At 41.9% G+C, this 23,847-nt stretch overlaps 2 protein-coding genes across 4 annotated transcripts in view; one reads left to right on the top strand and one right to left on the bottom strand.

Moving 5' to 3' along the window:
• Nucleotides 1–6,742, bottom strand: part of SYCE3 (synaptonemal complex central element protein 3) — a 72,471-nt gene extending 65,729 nt beyond the window's left edge. The window contains exon 1 of one of the 2 annotated variants that reach the window (XM_069755877.1): nt 6,611–6,742. The gene's annotated coding sequence lies outside the window, so the exon portion shown is untranslated. The remainder of the gene's footprint in view (nt 1–6,610) is intronic. The other variant, XM_069755879.1, reaches the window with a different exon arrangement.
• Nucleotides 6,743–7,106: 364 nt separating this feature from the next.
• STYK1 (serine/threonine/tyrosine kinase 1) overlaps nt 7,107–23,847 on the top strand; it is a 54,360-nt gene continuing 37,619 nt past the window's right edge. For both annotated transcript variants that reach the window (XM_069753648.1, XM_069753649.1), the window contains exon 1: nt 7,107–7,280. The gene's annotated coding sequence lies outside the window, so the exon portion shown is untranslated. The remainder of the gene's footprint in view (nt 7,281–23,847) is intronic.

The raw sequence follows: 23,847 nt of genomic DNA on the forward strand, positions 1-23,847 counted from the left end.
AAGGTATCCCTAAAAAACGGATGGAATACGGATGGTCCGTATTCCATGCGTTTTTTTTCTCGCACCCATTGACTTGCATTGGCGAGTCTCGTCCGAGAATCTCAGCAATACGCAGCATGCTGCGATTTTTTTCTCAGCCGACACAGATTTTTCTCAGTCCGATTTTGGCTGGGAAAAAAATCGCAAATGGAGTGTCACCTATTGATTAACATTGGTCCGAGTGCAATCCGATTTTTTATCGGATTGCACTCGTCCGTTTTCCTCACAAGTGGAGATGAGCCCTAATACTGATCAGTAAAATACGGCAGATAGGAGCAGGGGCATAGAGAATAATTGTGCCATATTTTTTGCGAGTTTTACGGACGTAGTTTCTGCGCTCTTACGTCCATAAAACTCGCAAGTGTGACGCCGGCCTTAGGGCCCCTTTCCACTTGTGTGAGAAAAAAACGGTCCGATTTACGGACCGAAAAAACGGATGTAACGTGTGCGATTGTCATGCGAGTGTCATGCGAGTGTAATGCGATTTTTTAATCGCATCATCCGTTTTTACATCCGTATGCAATCCGTTTTTTTTCTCTGCAACTATTTTTATACAGTCATTTACAGGACTATTTACAGTGTTCTGTGCCACAGAATGGTAAGGTATCCGTAAAAAACGGATGGAATACGGATGGTCCGTATTCCATGCGTTTTTTTTCTCGCACCCATTGACTTGCATTGGCGAGTCTCGTCCGAGAATCTCAGCAATACGCAGCATGCTGCGATTTTTTTCTCAGCCGACACAGATTTTTCTCAGTCCGATTTCGGCTGGGAAAAAAAATCGCAAATGGAATGTCACCTATTGAAAAACATTGGTCCGAGTGCAATCCGATTTTTTATCGGATTGCACTCGTCCGTTTTTCACACAAGTGGAAAGGGGCCCTTATAGTGGTATACGTCACCACTTCATTTAACAGCTCTTACTCTTTATACATTCTGTGACATTTAGTTTTGTACTTTCTCTAACACAGCATTCTCGTATGCAATGTTATCCCATTTGTGCAGGCATTTTTACCGGCACTCACTTTTTTCTGGTAACTTTGTCATTTACCTCATAAATATTATGCCATATATTGGTTGCTCAATGTATTGTGTGCGTTACATATTTAATGGTTTTTATCTTTTATATGTGTGATTTAATAAAGCTTGTTCACTTTTTCAAATATTAGCGTTTTTTGACTCAGTTTCTCCTTTTTAATATATAATTGCATCTAGTTTAGATGATTTTTTTTCTATCCATAAACATAATACATTTTTCTCCTGTCCCTATAGTTTGCTGCAATGTATCAGTGTAGGTTTAGTAGTAACTCACAGTTTTTTTCTGATGGAAAATCTGCCTCTGAAGTTCACCTAAATCCTTTTTTTTTTATGTGTTTGACACTTTTTGTGCATGGGTTTTTCTCTGCTTCTAATTTCACTATTCAATGTCCGCATTTTGAGGTTCTTTTCAAGCAGAAATGCCTCCAGAATTTATATCTAGCTTTTTTGAGAAATACAGGTGGAGAAAACATCACCATTTGCACAACAATTACGTGAATTTTCTTGTTTAAATCAATAGGAAGCGCTAAGAGTTTTTACTCCACTGGTTTAGCCGGTGGCATATTTGCCTATGAGAAATGTTAGAAAATAAGAGGTAAGGCTTCTCCTTGTGGAGAGTGACATACCAGCTCTGGCATGTCAAGATAAGGAGTCTTATTCACCATGCAATGCTCCTCTGGGAAATTTAATATGCAAATTGCCTCTTCAGAGAGAAAGTGGACTTGAACTCTATAGCGCCACCTATTGGATGTAGCGATCCTACAGGTCACAATCAACCCTTTAACGAGCCTTGTAATATGACTTAGGATAAGAGCCAAATCAGAATTACAATTTGCAGACACGGTGTTCCGGGTTATTGGCCTTCGTCAGTGTGAAGTATGAGAACTGATTTGGCTAGGTGAGAGCCTCTGGACTGGGAGTCTGTCACGTTATCTAAGGCTATTAACCTGCAGATAGGGGGCTAGTCAGTCAGATTGCCATATAACACAGATGACTATCACAGCGCACTCTCAGACTGGCCGACAGCTCCTGACCTGTCTTTGATTGCACATATTTCCGGGGGCGGACATATAGCCGATGCACTGGGGCCAAGAGGTTGGGGGGAGGTGCCTTGCAGGGCGATAATACTGAGGGTAGTCTGGCCTGTTGCCCTCATCATATGCAGCAAGCAGGGAATGATCCAGCTGCTATGCTGCCTACAGGAGAAAATATCAGAGCTGCAGGAATCTGTCCTGTTTCTTGTCCAGTGCTTTCCCAGTGACACAGATGTGCGCAGCTTGATGACCTCTGCAAATGCCTGTGTGTCATTTAGGCTACGTTCACATTTGCGTTGTGCGCCACTGCATCGGCGACGCAACGCACAACGCAAATAAAAACGCACCAAAACGCACGCAAAAATGCTGCGTTTTGCGACGCATGCGTCCTTTTTTGCCGAAATTTGGACGCAAGAAAAATGCAACTTATTGCGTTTTCTGCGCCCGACGCTTGCGGCAAAAAAAACGCATGCGTCGCACAGCGCAGCACAACGCATGTCCATGCGTCCCCCATGTTAAATATAGGGGCGCATGACGCATGCGTCGCCGCAGCGTCGCCCGACGCAAACACGCAAAACGCTAATGTGCACGTAGCCTTAGAAAGTTGCCGGTGAAGAAGAAAGAAGCAGCGATGCCTCAGATAAATGAATGGAGAGGTGTTTTTTTTCTTTCAATGCAATGAGGAGTGGACAATGATGGATGTGGGGAGAGGTCAATGATGGGATGTGGAGGAGAGGACAATGATGGGATGTGGAGGTGTGGACAATGATGGAATGTGGAGAAGAGGACAATGATGGGATGTGGAGAAGTGTACAATAATGAGATGTGGAGAAGAGGACAATGATGGGATGTGGAGGAGAGGACAATGAAGGAATGTGGAGAAGAGGATAATGATGGGATGTGGGGGAGAGGACAATGATGGAAGGTGGAGAAGAGGACAATGATGGGATGTGGAGGAGGACAATGATTGGATGTGGAGGAGTGGACAATGATGAAATGTGGGGAAGAGGACAATGATGGATGTGGAGAAGAGGCCAATGATGTGATGTGGAGGAGTGGACAATGATGGAATGTGGAGAAGAGGACAATGATGGGATGTGGGGGAGAGGACAATGATGGGATGTGGAGAAGAGGACAATGATGGTATGTGGAGGAGTGGACAATGATGGGACATGGGAAGAGGACAATGATGGATGTGTGGAAGAGGTCATTGATGGGATGTGGGGGAAAGGACAATGATGGGATGTGGGTGAGAGGACAAAGATGGGATGTGGGGAAGAGGACAATGATGGAATGTAGAAAAGAGGACAATGATAGTATGTGGGGGAGAGGACAATGATGGGATGTGGGGGAGAAGACAATGATGTGATGTGGGGGTAAACAATGAGGAGGGTGTTAGAGAGAACAATGAAGAATGTGGGGGGACAATAAGGGGGTCGAGGAGAGGACAATGAAGGGGATGGGGGAGGACAATGAGGGATGTGGAGGTGAGGACAAAATGGTGGTGGGGAGACAACAATGGGGGAGAGGACAATAGGGTTGTGGAATGGGATGGGAGTAAAAGGGACTTATAATGGACTTATGAATAGGGGGAGGATGACATTAGATATGGATATAAAATTAATTGGAGGAGGGTGCTAAGTCCCTGATAGTGTTCTCCCTCATCCTATAATTCATTATGATGCTATCAAGGACTTAAAATTTATTGGAGTGTAGGAAAGGAGGGGGTAAGGTACATAAGACACTTTGTAATGAATTGAAAGGTGGAAGAAGACGCTATCAGAGACTTGTATCGAATTGGGAGGAGGCAGAGGATGCTTAGTACCTGATAATGTCTTCTCCCATCCCCCAAATTCACTATGATACTATCAAGTTCTTATAATGAACTAGATGGTGGCCCGATTCTAACACATCGGGTATTCTAGAATATGCATGTCCATGTAGTATATTGCCCAGCCACGTAGTATATTGCACAGCCCATGTAGTATAATGCCCAGCCACGTAGTATATTGCCCAGTCACGTAGTATATTGCCCAGCCACGTAGTATATTGCTCAGTCCACGTAGTATATTGCCCAGCCACATAGTATATTGCCCAGTCACGTAGTATATTGCCCAGCCACATAGTATATTGCCCAGCCACGTAGTATATTGCCCAGCCACGTAGTATATTGCCCAGGCATGTAGTATATTGCCCAGTGACGTAGTATATTGCCCAGTGATGTAGTATATTGGCCAGTGACATAGTATACAGCACAGAGCCACGTAGTATACAGCACAGAGCCACGTAGTATATTGCCCAGCCACGTAGTATATTGGCCAGTCACGTAGTATATTGCCCAGCCACGTATGTCACAGGTTAAAAAATAAACATATACTCACCTTCCAAGGGCCCCTTGTAGTTCGGTCACATGACCGTGACGTCATGGCAGGTCCTTCTCGTGCAGGCGCGCAGGACCTGTGATGACGGCGTGGTCACATGACCGTGACGTCATGGCAGGTCCTTCTCCCATGCAATCCTTGGCGCCGGAACCTGCCGGAGCGTTGCGAAAGGTGAGTATACAATGACATTTTATTTTTTTTAATCATTTTTAACATTGGATGTTTTTACTATTGACGCTGCATAGGCAGCATCAATAGTAAAAACTTGGTCACACAGGGTTAATAGCGGCAGTAAGGGAGTGAGTTACCCGCGGCATAACGCGGTCCGTTACCGCTGGCATTAACCCTGTGTTAGCGGTGACTGCAGGGAGCATGGAGCGGGCGCCGGGCGATGACTGCAGGGGAGGGACTAATCGGACTGGGGCCGTTGCTGATTGGTCACGGCAGCCATGACAGGCAGCTGGCGAGACCAATCAGCGACTTAGATTCCATGACAGACAGAGGCCGCGACCAATGAATATCCATGACAGATAGAAAGACACAAGGACAGAAAGATGGAAGTGACCCTTGGACAATTATATAGTAGACTAGATTGTGGCCCGATTCTAACACATCGGGTATTCTAGAATATGCATGTCCCCGTAGTATATGGACAATGATTATTCCAGAATTCGCGGCAGACTGTGCCGGTCGCTGATTGGTCGAGGCAACCTTTATGACATCATCGTCGCCATGGCAACCATTATGACATCTACGTCGATACTGTGCCCGTCGCTGAACCAATCAGAGACGCGGGATTTCTACATTGATGCTGTGCCCGTCGCTGATTGGTCGAGGCCGCCAGGCCTCGACCAATCAGAGACGCGGGATTTCCAGGACAGACAGACAGAAAGACAGACAGACAGAAAGACAGACGGAAAAACCCTTAGACAATTATATATATAGATAGATGGGGAGGACACAGGACACTGATTAAGGCTATGTGTAGATCTTCAGGACTTGCAGCAGAAAATTCTGCTGCATATCCTTATGTGTTGGCAGAAAGAACACTGCCTAAATAATTTTTGCCACGTTTTTTACATCCTTTGCTGCGCATTTTCCACACTGATATCATGGGTGAAATACGCTGCAAGAATTAACATTATGCATATTTTAGTCTGTCAGTCAAAGTGCTGCGCAGTACTGTGCTCTGTGACTGTAACTGCACTGGCACACCTGTATGACTGAAAGACGGCGGCTCTTGGGAGGAATATAGTTCATTTTTTCCAGGGAGCCAGCCTTTCAATACGTCATCCGGGCGCCTTTCTAACACTATTTACCTACAGAATAACCCTGTAGGTAAATAGAATTTTGTTGACGTGACAGGTTCCCTTGATGTGAGTTCATGTCTTATTCTAATCTAATACTTGACCATCTAATTCTATGGAGATTCAGATGAACTGAAGATATCTGTTTTTTCCATTTGTCTTTAACTCACACATTTCTAGGAGTTAAAGGGAATCTGTCACCGCAAAAAATGGACTATAAACTAAGGCCACCGGCATCAGGGGCTTATCTACAGCATTCTGTAATGCTGTGAATAAGCCCCCGATGTATCCTGAAAGATAAGAAAAACAGGTTATATTATACTCACCCAGGGGCGGTCCGATGGGCGTCGTGGTCCGCATCCGGCGCCTCCCATCTTCATACGATCACGTCCTCTTCTTGTCTTCTTGCCGCGGCTCCTGTGCAGGCGTACTTTGTCTGGCCTGTTGAGGGCAGAGCAAAGTACTGCAGTGCGCAGGCACCGGGAAAGGTCAGAGAGGCCCAGCGCCTGCTCACTTCAGTACTTTGCCTGCGCAGGAGCTGTGACAAGAAGACAAGAAGAAGATGTGATGGTATGAACATGGGAGGCACCGGACCCGGACCACGACGCCCATCGGACCGGACTGCAGAGGGACCTCCCCTGGGTGAGTATAATATAACCTCTTTTTCTTATCTTTCAGGATACATCGGGGGCTTATCTACAGCATTACAGAATGCTGTAGATAAGCCCCTGATGCCCGTGGCCTTAGTTTATAGGCCATTTTTGGTGTGACAGATTCCCTTTAATGGAAAATAAAAGTTTAGGCCTCTTACCTTCTTGCTTCATTTGTAAAAATGGATGAGATAAAAAAAAAAATTTCAAAGCAGTGGCAAAAGAGAGGAAAAAGGATGACACGAATGTAAAAACAGAAATGGATGGGTGAATGTCTCCTTACTCAACTGAATTCATAAATTTCTAAACGTCAGTATTTGTAAACTCTTTCCTAAACCTTTGGGTATGTTACAAGTGCTTTATATACGTAGATTGCTTTCAGCCAACCTTGTTACATTCCATAACGTCACATGTAGCAGTATGGACAGCAGAGCGGAATATGGCGATATGTGGTGTCCTTCTTGTCAGTCATCCCGCTCTACGTCGCTGGCAGGTGCTATGTATTGCTTGTGTGTCCGTCATACATGTTGCTACATTGCAGCTGCACCCTGTGTGCTCAGGAGATTGCCTGCCCTACTACACTGAGCAGGGGTGGGGATTCATTCAGTACACATCAGAGCCAGAAAGACCCGTCAGACAGGTGTGAAGTCAGTGGAAATCTGATCACAGACGTGTATCCCGAGACCTTCCTGTCTGTCTGAAGAGTTGTACTGTTGAGAGAGTCACAGAAGAAGATACACAGAAATCATTTAGGGGCAATCGCTGGGATGTAGGGGATATCCAGCGAAACATGTACACAAGGAAATGATAAAGGACAAAGGCTACAAAAAAGTAAGTGACTGGTCTGTATCAAAAAATCGTATGTAGCTCAAAGAAAGTACAATATAGCTTAGAAAAGACCAGATACTGTATTTGCCATAGCTTTTATGGATCACAACAGTGAATACAATACCGTTTATAAGTGACCGCGACAATCTAAAGACTTTATTTTATAACTTATAGTCTGTTTTTATCATATCAGTATTTGTCCTGCTTTATAGTTTTTCTTATATTTTGAAACTCGTCGTTTTTAACTTTGCTTAGCTTTTTATAATTGTAGTTACTAATCCGTTTTCATCTGATATTTTGTATCAAATGATTGGAGAAGTGTAATTCTTGGGCTCGTTTTTAAAGATCAAGGAGTTGTCATAGGTCTGATAACCAGACACCATTATACAAAATAGTCAAATGTTCAAAGGAGCTTTAGAAGTTTTGTGTTATAATCCATTATTTATGAAGGAAGTCAGATCAGTCTTTCATCTAGGGAACAAGACAAACACCAAAGATAGAATAAAGTAAAATAAAATAAAAAAAAATATATTGTCAATTGGAAAAAGTCTATAAAAACAGTTTTCATTCTGCTTTTGTCCATAATGATAATTATAAAGTTACACCAGACCTAAAAAGAGAAGCACGTGGCTCTGGTACCTTGTGTAATGTGGATATCTATGCTAATAAGAGATTTATTCATGTGCATCACCTTGAATGAATGTTTTATATGTGTCTAACCAACTCCTATGAATACATGCGCAAAAAATATATTTGACTGATATGTAACGATGTAAGAACTTTAATTGTTATGATAATGCAGCTAATAATAGAAGAGGCTTGTGTATAACTTTACATATTTAGCTCTATATTACAACTAGCTATTGAACCCGTTCTACGCCCGGGTAGTGAGCATTTATATTGGTATGTGGTCTCCATCCTGGTATGTGCTGCTTTCATCCTGCGCCCTAACCTTGCAATGTGCTGCTACCATCTTGTGCCCCCTTCCTGTCATGTGCAGCCCCCATCCTACGCCCAATTCCTGTCATGTGCAGCCCCATCCTACACCCTCATCCTGTTTTGTGCACTTCCATCTTGTCATGTGCTTCTCTCTTCCTGTGCCATCATCCTGTCATGTGCTCCCATCCTGTGCCCCAATTCTGGTATGTGCTGCCCCATCCTGGTATGTGCTACTCCAATTCTGCGACCCCATCCTGTCATGTGGTGCTCTCATCCTGCGTTCCCATCCTGTCATGTGGTGCTCTCATCCTGCGTCACCATCCTGTCATGCTGCTCCCATCTTGTGCCCCCATTCTGTCATGTGCTGCTACCATCCTGCACCCCCATTCTGTCATGTGCTGCTACCATCCTGCACCCCCATTCTGTCATGTGTTGCACCCATTCTGTGCCCCCATTCTGTCAACTCTATAGCATAAGGCAACCCCCATAGGCAGACTCTGTAGTATAAAGCAGCCCCCTACAGGCAGACTCTATAGTATAAGGAAGCACCCCATAGGCAGACCCTGTAGTATAAGGCAGCACCCCATAGGCAGACTCTGTAGTATAAGACAGCACCCCATAGGTAGACCCTGTAGTATAAGACAGCACCCCATAGGCAGAGTCTGTAGTATAGGGCAGCACCCCATAGGCAGACTCTGCAGTTGTTGTGAATTCCGCTCTTGGGCTCCCTCCGGTGGTTGTAAGTGGCACTTTTGTGAGTTCTGCTCTTGGGCTCCCTCCGGTGGTTTTAAGTGGTATGGCTGCTCCTTGGATTTAGCAGTCTGCTGCTGCTTCCACTGATTGTCTTTCTGCTCAGCTATTTATGCCTGGCTCTTCCCTTCAGCCAGTGCCACTTGTCAATGGTTCCTGGTTGGATTCACATCTCTCTTGGATTTCCCTGTTATCCTGACCAGTTCAGCAAAGTTAAGTCCTTGCTTGCTCCTTTCTGTCCACAGGTTGTTGACTTATCCGTTCTGTGCTTTCTATGTTTTGTCCAGCTTGTCAGTATGGATTAATTCAGTGAAGCTGGAAGCTCTGGGAAGCAGATTTACCCTCCACACCTTTAGTCAGGTGTGGAGATTTTTGTAAACTCTGTGTGGATTTTTTGTAGTTTTTATACTGACCGCACAGTATTCCATCCTGTCCTATCTATCTAGCTAGACTGGCCTCCTGTGCTACATCCTGGTTTCATTCTGTGTATGTCTTTTCCCTCTCCACTCACAGTCATTACTTGTGGGGGGCTATCTATCCTTTGGGGATTTTCTCTGAGGCAAGATAGTTTTCCTGTTTCTATCTTTAGGGGTAGTTAGTTCTCAGGCTGTGACGAGGTGCCTAGGGAGTGTCAGGAGCATCCCACGGCTACTTCTAGTGTTGTGTTGAGCTTAGGGACTGCGGTCAGTACAGGTACCACTTCCTTCAGAGCTCGTCCCATGTTGCTCCTAAACCACCAGTTCATAACAGTAGTATAAGGCAGCCCCCACAGGCAGACTCTATAGTATATGGCAGCATCCCATAGACAGACCCAGTAATATAAGGCAGCACCCTGTAGGCAGACTCTGTAGTATAAGACAGCACCCCATAGGCAGACCTTGTAGTGTAAGACAGCACCCCATAGGCAGACTCTCTAGTATATGACAGCACCCCATAGGCAAACTCTGTAGCATAATGCAACACACCCATAGGCAGACTCTATAGCATAAGGCAGCCCCATAGGCAGACTCTGTAGTATAAGGCAGCACCCCCCCACAGGCAGACACTGTAGTATAAGGCAGCACCCCCCCACAGGCAGATTCTGTACTATAAGGCAGCAGCCCCCACAGGCAGACTCTGTAGTATAAGGCTGCACCCCCCACAGGCAGATTCTGTACTATAAGGCAGCACCCCCCACAGGCAGACTCTGTAGTATAAGGCTGCACCCCCCACAGGCAGATTCTGTACTATAAGGCAGCACCCCCACAGGCAGACACTGTAGTATAAGGCAGCACCCCCCACAGGCAGACGCTGTAGTATAAGGCAGCACTCCCCACAGGCAGACTCTGTAGTATAAGGCAGAACCCCCCCATAGGCAGACTCTGCAGTATAAAGCAGCCCCCCACCCACAGTCAGACCCTGTAATATAAAGCAGCCCCATAAAGAAAAACAATAAATTCTCACCTCTCTTCTTCCTGGTCCCTAAGCTGCTCCCTGCTCCCACTCACCACCAGGCCGCAGGCACCGTGCAGTGATGTCATCACTCCCCCTGTCAGTATCAGCATCAGTGATGTCAGACGCTGACAGGGGGATGATGGGAGAAGGAGCATAATGCTCCTTTACTCATCAATGCGGTCAGCTGCATCGGGTAGATGCCGATACAGCTGACCCTGCGATGACAGGTGGGAGGCCAACTGCTGGCACCGACCCCCCGCCTGCTCAGGGGCCCATAGCGGCCGGGAGGCAGAGCAGGGAGATCGATTCTCCCTGCTCTGCCACAGAATGTAACTGTATCAGCGCTGTGCACGCTAATACAGTTACAGTAGCGTAGCTCTGGGTTAGCCCCCTCTGAGCACCGGGCCCGGGGCGATGGCCCCCTCTGCCCCCCCGGTAGCTATGCTACTGCTGGATGCATAACTGTGGGGTCCAGACTGCATAAGAGTGTCACGCTTGCTCAGTCTATAAAGGCTTCAGACATTATAGCATTATATTATAGACTAGCTGAAGAGCCCGGCGTTGCCTGGGCATAGTAAATATCTGTGGTTAGTTATAGCACGTCACTTCTCTTATTTTCCCATCACGCCTCTCATTTTCCCAATCACATCTTTAATTTTCCCCCTCACATCTCTCATTTTCTCCCTCACACCTCTCATTTTCTCCCTCACTCCTCTCATTCCCGCCTAACACTTGTCATTTCGACCTCACATCTGTCATTTTCCGATCACTACACTATTTTCCCTCACTCCTCTCATTTTGCACTCACACCTTTTCATTTTCACCTCACACCTCTCATTTTCACCTCAGTATATACATGTTTGTCATCTCCCTTATATATAGTATACACCTGTATGTCATCTCCTGTATATAGTATATACCTGTATGTCATCTCCCCTGTATATAGTATATACCTGCTGTGTGTCATCTCCCCTGTATATAGTATATACCTGTATGTCATCTCCTATATATAGTATATACCTGTATGTCATCTCCTCCTATATATAGTATATACCTGTATGTCATCTCCTCCTATATATAGTATATACCTGTATGTCATCTCCTTCTATATATAGTATATACCTGTATGTCATCTCCTCCTGTATATAGTATATACCTGTGTGTCATCTCCCCTGTATATAGTATATATCTGTGTGTCATCTCCTCCTGTATATAGTATATACCTGTATGTCATCTTCTATATATAGCATATACCTGTATGTCATCTCCTCCTGTATATAGTATATACCTGTAGGTAATCTGCTCCTGTATATAGTATATACCTGTGTGTCATCTCCTCCTGTATATAGTATATACCTGTATGTCATCTCCTCCTGTATATAGTATGTACCTGTATGTCATCTCCTCCTTTATGTAGTATATACCTGTGTGTCATCTCTCCTGTATATAGTATATATCTGTGTGTCATCTCCCCTGTATATAGTATATACCTGTGTGATCTCCTGTATTAGACCTCGTTAACACGTTATTTGCTCAGTTTACCTCAGTATTTGTAAGATAAATTAGCAGCCTGATAAATCCCCAGCCAACAGGAAGCCCTCCCCCTGGCAGTATATATTAGCTCACACATACACATAATAGACAGGTCATGTGACTGACAGCTGCCGTATTTCCTATATGGTACATTTGTTGCTCTTGTAGTTTGTCTGCTTATTAATCAGATTTTTATTTTTGAAGGCTAATACCAGACTTGTGTGTGTTTTAGGGCGAGTTTCGTTTGTCAAGTTGTGTGTGTTGAGTTGCATGTGGCGACATGCATGTAGCGACTTTTGTGAGATGAGTTTTGTGTGGCAACATGCGTGTAGCAACTTTTTGTGTGTCGAGTTGCATGTGACAGGTTAGTGTAGCAAGTTGTGTGCAGCAAGTTTTGCGCATGGCGAGTTTTGCGCATGGTGAGTTTTATGTCTGGTGCCTTTTGAGTATGTGCAAGTTTTGTGTGAGGCAACTTTTGCATGTGTTGCAAATTTTGTGCATGTGGCAATTTTTCCGCATGTGCAAGTTTTGCGTGTGGCGAGTTTTCCATGAGGTGAGTTTTGCACTTGTGGCGAGTTTTGCGTGAGCCTATTTTTTGCATGTGGCGAGTTTTGCGCGTGGTGAGTTTTGAGCGGCGACTTTTGTGTTTCGACTTTTATGTGGCGAGGTTGGTGTATGTGTGGTGAAATGTGTGCTGAGGGTGGTATATGTGTTCAAGCACGTGGTAGTGTGTGGCGCATTTTGTGTGTGTGTTCATATCCCCGTGTGTGGTGAGTATCCCATGTCGGGGTCCCACCTTAGCAACTGTACGGTATATACTCTTTGGCGCCATCGCTCTCACTCTTTAAGTCCCCCTTGTTCACATCTGGCAGCTGTCAATTTGCCTCCAACACTTTTCCTTTCACTTTTCCCCATTATGTAGATAGGGGAAAAATAGTTTGGTGAATTGGAAAGCGCGGAGTTAAAATTTAACCTCACAACATAGCCTATGACGCTCTCAGGGACCAGACGTGTGACTGTGCAAAATTTTGTTTCTGTAGCTGCGACGCCTCCAACACTTTTCCTTTCACTTTTTTCCCCATTATGTAGATAGGGGCAAAATTGTTTGGTGAATTGGAAAGCGCAGGGTTAAAATTTCACCTCACAACGTAGCCTATGACGCTCTCAGGGTCCAGACGTGTGACTGTGCAAAATTTTGTTGCTGTAGCTGCGACGCTTCCAACACTTTTCCTTTCACTTTTTTCCCCATTATGTAGATAGGGGCAAAATTGTTTGGTGAATTGGAACGCGCGGGGTTAAAATTTAGCCTCACAATATAGCCTATGACGCTCTCGGGGTCCAGACGTGTGACTGTGCAAAATGTTGTGGCTGTAGCTGCGACGGTGCAGATGCCAATCCCGGACATACACACATACATACACACACATATACACACACACACACACATTCAGCTTTATATAGTAGATATCTCAACATGATGGTGTATAATAACAGAATGATGTAGGATTTTGTTATTTTTGGTTTAGTTCTTAGGTTTCATTATTACATTTTAGAGGACTCTCATGAACTTGTAGATGACGATGTTCATGTGATAATGAAGTGTATAATGAGCTGCTTCTTCTATATCCCCTGTGTATGGTAACCTGTGCGCAGTTGACTTTATTAAGTCACATTTAATCTTTTGCGTCAAACGCAATGTTTAATTTTCAAGGTGTTGTCTGGAACTAGAGTATAGAGCTCCTTATCCTCATTGAAGGGTTAAAACTCTTCATAACGTCCTATGTAGGGCAAGAGCTCATGGTTCTGATTAGATAAACATTTGTCGAATAGACGTAAGTGTGAAAACATTGGAATATACAGGGTGACCGTAAAGGGTCAAACTGGGCTACCTCAGATCCACTACCAGTTTGGACTTTAATAGTCCCTGTAATGGTCTCCAAACCAACTTTAAATGAGGTTGTGTTCATCTTACTCTTTGACCCTGGCTTCTTGAGAAACTAGCATTAACTGTAGAGAAAACAAGACAAGGACTGCACATCCAAAACTCATAGTGTACATTGGTATATTGCGGCTAAGCAAAAATGATGTATGGAAACCATTGCCACATCAGGGCAAACCTATTAGTGGGTCCCTAACTTTAAAAGTGTGATGACCAGCGGGATGGAAGGGAGGTTGGAAGGGACCAAGATGGCCTATAACACCCATGCTGTAAGGTAAAGCACCCAGGGCTCTGGGTCAGACCAGCCCACAGGCCCAGCACCACATCAATAATGGCCACCACACTGCACCAACACCTAGTGAAAGGAGCTTATAAAACTCACCTTCCATATGGTCTCAGACTGAAAACTGAGAGCAAAATAGGTGGTATCCCAACACCCCTTGAAATTTCTTGTTCTTTCCAGAACATTTGGGCCAAGTGAAAAATTAGTGTTAAGACCTAACAAGATCTGGAGAGTACAGTATTGAAGTATATAGCACAAGCAATAAAATGTTTGTAGTTTCAAATTTCCTAGGCGGGACTAAAAAATAAAACGTAAGTTGAAAAAATGTTTACAAAAATATTAAATAAAAAAATCTTAAAGTTTCAATGACTCTTCTTTTTACAATTAAAAAAAATCTAATTAGGTAGTATCATGTCCATAAAAGCCCCTTCTGTCATAAAATGAAATTATTTGAACAATACGGTTAATGATTTAAAAAAAGAAATAATAAAATCAAGCTGCTAGAACTGTTGTTTTTCAGTAACAGCACATTACATGTTGTATGTACCCTAAAATGGTAGCAATTAATAACTGAAGTTAGGTACACGTCGCTCCATTGATAAAATTAAAAAGTATGGATGTTGGAAAATTGTGAAAATTTAAGTCAGCCACTAATTTAATAAGGAAAAAGTATGTTTGGTATTGACGTAATTGTATGCTTCTGGAGAATCATGCTGCCTGACTATTTTTATAGCAAAATGAACGTAAAAAAAAAACATGTCAGACTTGTGTTTTTTTTTTCCTTTATTTCATCCAACTTGGAATTTTGTTTCCAATTTTTCAGTACATTAAATTGTAAAATGAGGAATGTCATTAAAATCTACACTTTGTTCTGAAAAAAAAAACAAGTCCTCACGTGGCTATGTCTACAGAAATGTTAAAAAATATGTCTTTGAAAGAAATGGAGGAAATAACAAATATGAAAATTGAATGAGTTCTTCAGAGATTACAGAATTCATTTTGTTGGCAGAACATCCCCTGTTTACATGGGTTAATGTGCTGCTGACAACAATGGATTGTTCATGCCGGCATAAAGATCAATCAGCCGATGAAAGAGCACTCGTCGGTTGGTTGGCCACATGTTTACAAGAGCCAATGATCGGGAAAGTGAACTCATGAAGATTCATTTGCCGAATATCTGCCCATGTAAATGGACCTTTGGCTCTACAATACAAAACAATACATACAATAATGCAGTCAGGGAGCGAGAGCCTCCTCCAATTATACACCTGCCATAAGGCTCACCTAAAACTGTGCAGTTATAAATATCTCCCATCCCCAATGACTTGAATAAAAAGTGCTATAAGCGTTTAAGGCCATTCAGACCGATTTTCATCAGTGTTTTGGATCAGATTTTAATTAGCGCATTGGATCAAATTTTTATCATCGTTCCATCAGGGTGTCAAATTTTACTCTCAGTGTTTCCTCTGTGGCATCAGTAATTTTCTCAAATGGAAAAAAAAATTGCAAAATAAAAAATTGACAGCACGCAGATTGCACGTGGATGGCCTCCCTGTGATGTCCATGATATTCACGGACACTCAGGGCCCTATTCATCTTTTGCGATTTATTGCAATAATTTTTTTTTTTAGGTCTTGTGATATTTACTGACATATCTTGTTCGTCAAAATGGTGTATGGAGTTCATGAATTTTGTGACATATCCATAAATGCTCCTTAAATTCTTTTTCCAGTGTTTATGACTTCTTAGCACCAAAAGTCACAAATCTTTAAAAATTCATAAAAAAAAATGCAAAATTGAAAACCCTTCTAGGAACCTTACACCAGGCAAGGACAGGAGTGAGAGGCACAATCCCAACCCCCCCCCCCCCCCCCCCAAAAAAAAAAAAAAACAAAAACAACAAATATGCAAAATTGAGTAAAAGAAAGCTGACTAAAATATCTGGATAATCAAAGTTGACAAGGAAAAATAAGAAAAAGGGAGACAGTAGTGCAGAATGTATAGAGAACAAGGTGCAAATACAAAAACTATTAAAGAGGAGGAGATTTCTCAAGAAAAGTGGAAAGACAGCAGTGATGAATCAGAGAAAAAAACTTGTTTGAGGGATTTTTTCTGTGACTCAGATAAAAACAGACATATCTCTATATTTTGTTGCTTTTTTTGGTAAATTAATCAATTAATTAATCATTACAGCACATTAAAATATTGACAAGGGGCATCGAAGGTGAATATATTCAGACCATCTATAAAACTTTGACTATCTATAGTTATACGTAAATGTAAATTATTTTCATACAAGTATTTTTAATGATTGCTTCCTGCAGAATGGCTATGTATGTATTTTTCTGCGGAATATAATCTGAGTCTTTGGCATGTGCACTAAATTCCTGCCGAAGAATCTTGCTAGTCCTGTCCTCAAATAATTGTCACGTGTTATTACGAACCGGTCATGTACTGTCATTTCGAAATGATTTCCAGCTTTTACAAGCATTATGAAACAAATACGTGTGAAATATTTTTGTGTTGAGGCATGTGGATGTCATAGAAGTGGGTCACCGAGAACAGAGAGCAGCCCCCTGAACCGGTGGAATCGGCTTTTTCATTTAATTGCTTGCTGTGTAAGGCTATGTTCCCACAATGGGTTTCTGGTGAGTCTTTTTTTACACTATTATAGAAAAAATGCAAGTTACCTATAGTATTTTACTTAAAGGGGGTAGAAACAGTGCAGAAACTCTGCAACTTAAAAAAAAGACTCGGAGAGCCTAACATTATCTTTTCCCAGGTTAAATGTTCAGCGAGATGTAGCTTTCCCCATCTTATGTGTCAGACAGAGACTTACCTCTTTTAGGCCACGTTCACAAGTTCAATATTCAGTCAGTATTTTACATCAGTATTTGTAAGCCAAAACCAGGAGTGGAACAATCAGAGGGAAAGTATAATAGAAAAATATACACCACTTTTGCATTTATCACCCTTTCCTGGTTTTGGCTTACAAATACTGATGTAAAATACTGACCAAATACTGAATGTGTAACCAGTCAGAAAATTTTTACATATTGAAGTGATATAGCAGTATTGGTACTTGTACCCTAACAAAAATGACACATTCTTTTTAGAGATCTGATGTACAAGTCATGAGAAATTTAGCAAACAAGCCATATGCAAATCAAGCTGGAAGTGCTTTGGGGCGTGTCAATAAACTCAGAAGAAGCTGTGCAAGATCAATGACACACCCCCAGTGCACGTCCAGCCTAATTTGCATCTTGCCCACAACTAAGGGCACTTCACAGCCGTAGAGTTTTCACAGAGAAACTATTGGTACTTTCACTTGTTTCATCGCTACAAAGAAATTAAACATTTACTACCAGGTTTTAATAATCCTACTGCAAGATCTGATAGAGAAGTTGTTATAAATTCATAGTATCACGTCTGAAATGCAACATGATGAAAAAACTATTTAAAAAGAAGTATGTATTGTTCCTTTACAAAAAAAAGAAGACTATAAATTACTCTTGAAGCAAAAAATAATAGTAAACAACCATATATATGATATATATATATATAATGTATTAAGCACAAAGAAGCGAATAACACACAATTACTAATAATTTTTTTTAAAACATACCGTACTCATAAAAACCCAAAAGGGAATGTCATCAATGGTAAATCCCACTATTGCAGACTGTAGTATAAGTTATGAAAGTATAGCCTATATCAATAAAGCAGTAAGGGTACATTAAGGAGGGACAATTTAAACAGACTTGATACAAAAATGTAACAATCTATGATTATAATTAATCTTAATAAACATGATAGAACTATTTTTTTTATAAAGATCCATGATTATAATATAAACAGATGAATTTTGTAATAAGAAGCTACCCCAAAAGTGGTCAAACACATAAGTAGCACATTTGCCATAGACACACCAAATAAAGAATACCATTATAATACCCACTGATTGCCATAACAAGTGGAACATGTGATTCACACTGCCCAGTACCCCGACGCGCGTTTCACATATACATTCATCAGGGAATACTTTTCAAAAGACTTTCATATGTAGGTATATTCGGAAATCCGTCAGTGAGTAAGTCTTTATATATTTGCCACCTTAATTATTGGTCTCTAGCATGTGTTTAAGTAAATTATATATGCTAATCATGAATGAATATTTGCACTAATAGTCAACTCAAGTTGTAAAGTTTTGGAAAGAGAAGCAGGGTATGAGATGGAACAGAAGTCCCAGACAATGTGACTTGACTTTGCACTACACAACAACTTTTGCTATATAATTTATGCATTATCGATCTCTTTATAGAAGGGTAAGTAGCTTTAACAGTACACAACTGGTTCAGCAGGTTTCTGAGTTATAGTTAGCCGTGTTGGATACACTACTTATGAAATTGCAGAACATTACACACCTACAAAAAACGTTCCATCAAATTTCTTCAAGTTGTCTTAAATACCAACTAGAATTTCTTCCTTCGCGCTTTTGTCCATGAAAAAGTTTTAATTGTTTCACTGAAGTCGACAGATCTTGTTAAATCTGATTGAACACATGGTTTGCACTGAGTGAGCGAGAGAGAGATAGCAAATGCTTTTTGTCTGTGACCAACAGCGCGAACTGTAAAGAAGGACAATGTACATGTACTGCTCCACTTATTTTGTTTATGTGAATTATTTATGTAAATTTAAAAAGCGCCATTTTATATGGCCTTTTCAATATAATACTGAAAAATTAGTAAATTTTGGGTGCTATTTCTTCTGTACATACACCCTCTGACTGTTCCTCCGTAGGCCATGGTCTAAGTGGCCTTATGGAAAATCCGATCCTACTTCCACTGCAGCCTGATCATGACCATCACTCCAGCGTCAATTTATCCACAGTTTTTCTGGTGGGGAGACTGCAAACTCTTGGTACACCTCTGCTGCTGGTCATTAGCTCGAGGCTGCACTTTAGCCAGCTACCTGGACAGGAGCGGGCCTGTTACATCAGGCTGACACATTTGACCTTTGGTGCAACCTCTGTTCCTCATGGCGCAGCAGCCATCTCTTCTACAAAGCCTAGCCCAAACTCACCCAGTAGAAGAGTGCACACCACACAAGCTGGGCCTGCTAAATTTAAAAATTGCGCCACCAGCATTTTATTTTGGTTCCTCTTATTGTCAAATGGTAATGTGCAAATCGTGTCATTGCTTGGCGAAATGTTGTCTCCTGACAGCTTGGAGCAGCAGTGCTACTTGATCCTTTACTTACATGATCGTTTCCAATATCATCTTTTCTTCCTCAACCGCAATGGTTCTTGGAGCTTTATGGGCACTTTGGTCGATACCATGGTGTTTCTACCAATTAGAAGGTGCTAGATGTGGTATTTAGATGTACTTCTGGTATTTTCAGTGTAGTGATGGGATCTGGATACATTATATACACATGCATACTGATGGCCACTTACTCGTTCTGGACAAAATCAAGAAAATAAGGCATCCCTGTGTGGTTGTGTTCTCTATGTAATCTATCGTTTCATCTAATATATTTTGCTTTGTCAAAATGTTAAAAAAAAAAGCACAAACAATTTTAAAAGAATTACCATAAAAGCATGAGTTAAGTATCTGCAAGGACTGTATATTACTCTTTTGCTGTGTAAAAAATGGAATAAATAATATAAAGTAAAAGTCTAGGAACCAAAAGTGACAGACTTAAAAAATGGTATGTAGATTAGGGTAAATGCCAACTCACTTGTAGCGGTTCAGTACGTTGGACCAGACGTAGAAACAATCAAAGAAGGTAAAAATGGTACTGCTGTCACCAGTGATATGAAACAGTATGTCATCCGTGTATTCGTTTTTACCGTCAGCGTCATCAGAGTTTTTCACAGATGGATAAATAAATAAATTACAAAACTTCTCCTATCCTTTGCAATATTAAATACGGACAGCATATAGATGACATACGCGGTTTTCACGGACCCATAAACCTGTAATGACACTTTTCATCCGTGGTTCCGGAGAAAAACAGACATGTCTCCATGAGTTTTACATAGGCGACTGGTCAGTAAAAAAATATGGACATGTGAATTGCACTTTAGATTTTAAAGGGTACGTGTTGTATCCGTGATTAAAAAAAAAGGATAAAACTCATAAACTGTGCAACACAGGCGTCTGAATAAGGCTTTAATGGAAGTATTGCTGACAAGTCCAAGCTCCCTAGCCTACTGTATTAATATATAATCTTGTGTTTAGGAGCGCAAATAAACAACGCCCATTCAGATCTATTGGTATTATGTTCTCAGGACACTGTGTGTGATCATGTGCAGAATAATTGAGCTCAGTTCATAGATCGTAATTAGAACACAAAAAAGTAATGTTATGTTATACTTATTCACAAAAAGACAATGTGATTGCTGGATATTGCACAATTTATAGAGGATTGTGCCAAGATTAAGGACATTATGTGCCTGAATTCCTGTAAAGGAAGATGATATTAGCGCTGCTTTGCCCATGGTATTTAGATACAGGGCTAGGGCAGCAAACTGCATCCTTGTCATGGTGGAAAACTTCACACTTGGCATGACACTGCTGGACTTTGCAGAAACATAAAGCTAATGAAACTTTCTATTCCAATATTAGCTGTTCCATGAGGAACTCAGGAGCCAATAAGAGTATGTGCCCACAATCAGTAATTGCTGCAGGTTTGATGCTGCGTATTTATGTACCGTCAAACCCGCAGCGGCCAGATGTTACAGCATAGTGGATGGGATTTCAAGAAATCCACTATGCGTCCACAAGTACCCGCAGAGACGGACATATGGCGCTTCTTTCCAGACCGCAGCATGTCAATTCCTCTCGCAGAGACACTAGTCTCAAGAAGAGAAATTACATCAATAGAATGTACTGGACGCCATGAATCCGCACGGTTCAGTGATCACATGTTGATTTACCTGCGTTCAATACAAGGCAGCGCTTTGGATGCAGCGAACATGCACTACATCCAAAGGGCTGCTACTTCCGGAACGTGGGCACCCGGCCTAAGAGTATAGGGTAAGGGATAGCTTAAACTTTACGATCAGAACTTGCCATCTATATTAGTATCTATACTAATGGTGTCTGAAATACTAATATACTGTATGTGAACATTTGAAATAAATTCACAGGCTTTTCAGATATGATACAATCATCTATCATCATGTATTGCATGGGTGAGCATATTTTATGAATAACTTTTTGAAGGTGCCTCTCAATGGTTGAAAGAAACTGCAGTCTCACGGCACCTGATCACTGACCCAGCCTACTTTTGTGACTTCCTTGACACTGCCTTTGCAGAGATCTGCAATCCTAGTGCATTGCCAACAGATATCAATTGCAGCAAAAATGTTAAATAGCTTTCAATCAACCCCAAAGTCATCAAGCATTCTTTCCTTTGTCCAAAATCTACAGTGTGAATAAGGTCCTGGCTTGTATATGCCTTCTTATAGGTCCAATACATCACTGTTCTTTCCTAAGTAGGACATCGAGGACAAGCAGGAGAACTGATTTCTAGAAAGACTTTCTTATAGGCTACATTCCCACCGTGAGTATTTTGTGAGTTTTTGATGTTCCACTTTTCCTGCAGCATTTCTACACCTATAAGGGTATATTTCCACTTTCAATATTTGCTGGAGATTGGATGCTGTGTACAGCCGGAGCATCCAATCCGCAGCGGCCAGATGTTACAGCATAGTGGAGGGGATTTTATGAAATCCCATCTCCACTATGCGTTCAAAGACGCAGGTGGCAGATCTGCGTATACGCACATGACGTGCGTCTTTAGCACCGTCCAATGTATAGGATGCGGTGATTCCGCATGTGGACTGAGAGGGTATCTGCTGCGTCCAAACTCAAAGCACTGTCTTTACGGAATGTGGAAACATACCCTGAAGTAAATTAGGTCTCTTGCATTTTTTCATTACTCTTGTGTATGTTTTTTTACTTGTGTTTTTATTGTGGTTTTGATATTGCATTTTTGTTTAATCTCTTCTTGGAATGTCATGTTTTAGATAAAGCTGCTTTGTTTTTGATACTTCCTGGTACTTGGCTTTGACAAAACTTTCTTGATACAGTCAGCTAAACATGGGTTTTAACGCTTTTCCACAGTGGACATGGATTTTACCATTTTATGCAATTCTGTGGGGAAAATTAATGCAAAAAACTCAATGAGAGAAATTGACATGTTGGGGATTTGAACCACGCACCACAGGTCACTTTATGCAACATTAAAAATAACACAGTGGGCAAGTGATTTCTTTAAATCTCATCCCCTTTTTTGGGACTGTAAGACGCGGCGTCTTTTGGGCAGCGAAAATATGCAGCATCAAATACTCATCATGTGAACTTATAATATAAAAAAAGAGTAGCACAATGACCACCAAATAATAAAATATATAATTAACTTTTAATAAATAGTCAGACACAATCAAACAAGACATGATACATCAACAAATAAAGGGGAAGAAGGAGACATGCAGGTAACCAAAAGGGAGACTGTGGGTCAAAAATTGGACTTGGGCAAGCAGAAAGGAAAAACAATCACAATAAGGTGCTCAAAGGTGCACAAAGATAGCACTAACGTGGATGCTGTAAATAGTTATCCGGTATACCTATATTTCATCCAGATGTAAAGTACTAAAATAGAAGAACTACTTACCCATCATAGATCCAGACATTTAAACAGCCTTCCTGCAACCCCTGACGCGCATTTTGCATGCTCTCTTTATCAAAGGGGAATAAACCGAGCATGCGAAACGCGTGTCAGGGGTCGTAGGAAGGCTGTTTAACGGTCTGGACTTTTGAGCACCATATTGTAATTATTTCTCCTTTCTGCTTGCCCAAGTCCTATTTTTGACCCACAGTCTCCCTTTTGGTTCTCTGCATGTCTCCTCCTTCCCCTTTATTTCTTGATGTATCATGTCTTGTTTGATTGTGTATGACTATTTAATAAAAGGTAGTTATTTATTTCATTATTTGGTGGTCTTTGGGCTACTCTTTTTCTATGTAATAAAAAGTTTTGTTGGGAGTACTCCACCGCAATAACTATACGATTATCATATATAGGGAGAGCTCGACATTACCATGCTCTCAGCCTTAATATGTAAACTGGGCTTTTTGATTATTGTTTTTGTTTATCATGTGAACTTAGCCTAAATGTCTTGACTAGCTTGAACTATGGGACCTGTGTGCCCAATATACTATATATTTCTTGTGTGGTGGAGAAATCACAGTAACATAGTGCTGGCTATTATAGGCTAGCTTGTATTCTGAATACCTAAGAGGCAGAGCGAAAATGGAGATAAGACAGGAGCTAAAGATGCCTCTTAAGGCCCCGTCACACATAGCGACGCTTAAGCGATCCCGACAACGATACGACCTGTCAGGGATCGTTGCTGCGTCGCTATGTGGTCGCTGGTGAGATGTCAAACTGTGAGATCTCCCCAACGACGCAGCAGCGATGCGGCGACCTGTAGCGACCTGTACAACGATGCTATTTCATGACGATTCAATGGGACGTCCTGTCAACGAGGTCGTTGGTAAGGTGTCAAACACAGCGATGTGTGCTACCCAGCGGGACCTCAACGATCAAAAAACGGTCCAGGCCATTCCGACACGACCAGCGATCTCACAGCAGGGGCCTGGTTGCTGCTACGTGTCACACATAAT

Source organism: Ranitomeya imitator, chromosome 2 (assembly GCF_032444005.1).
Source record: "Ranitomeya imitator isolate aRanImi1 chromosome 2, aRanImi1.pri, whole genome shotgun sequence".
Taxonomy (NCBI): domain Eukaryota; kingdom Metazoa; phylum Chordata; class Amphibia; order Anura; family Dendrobatidae; genus Ranitomeya; species Ranitomeya imitator.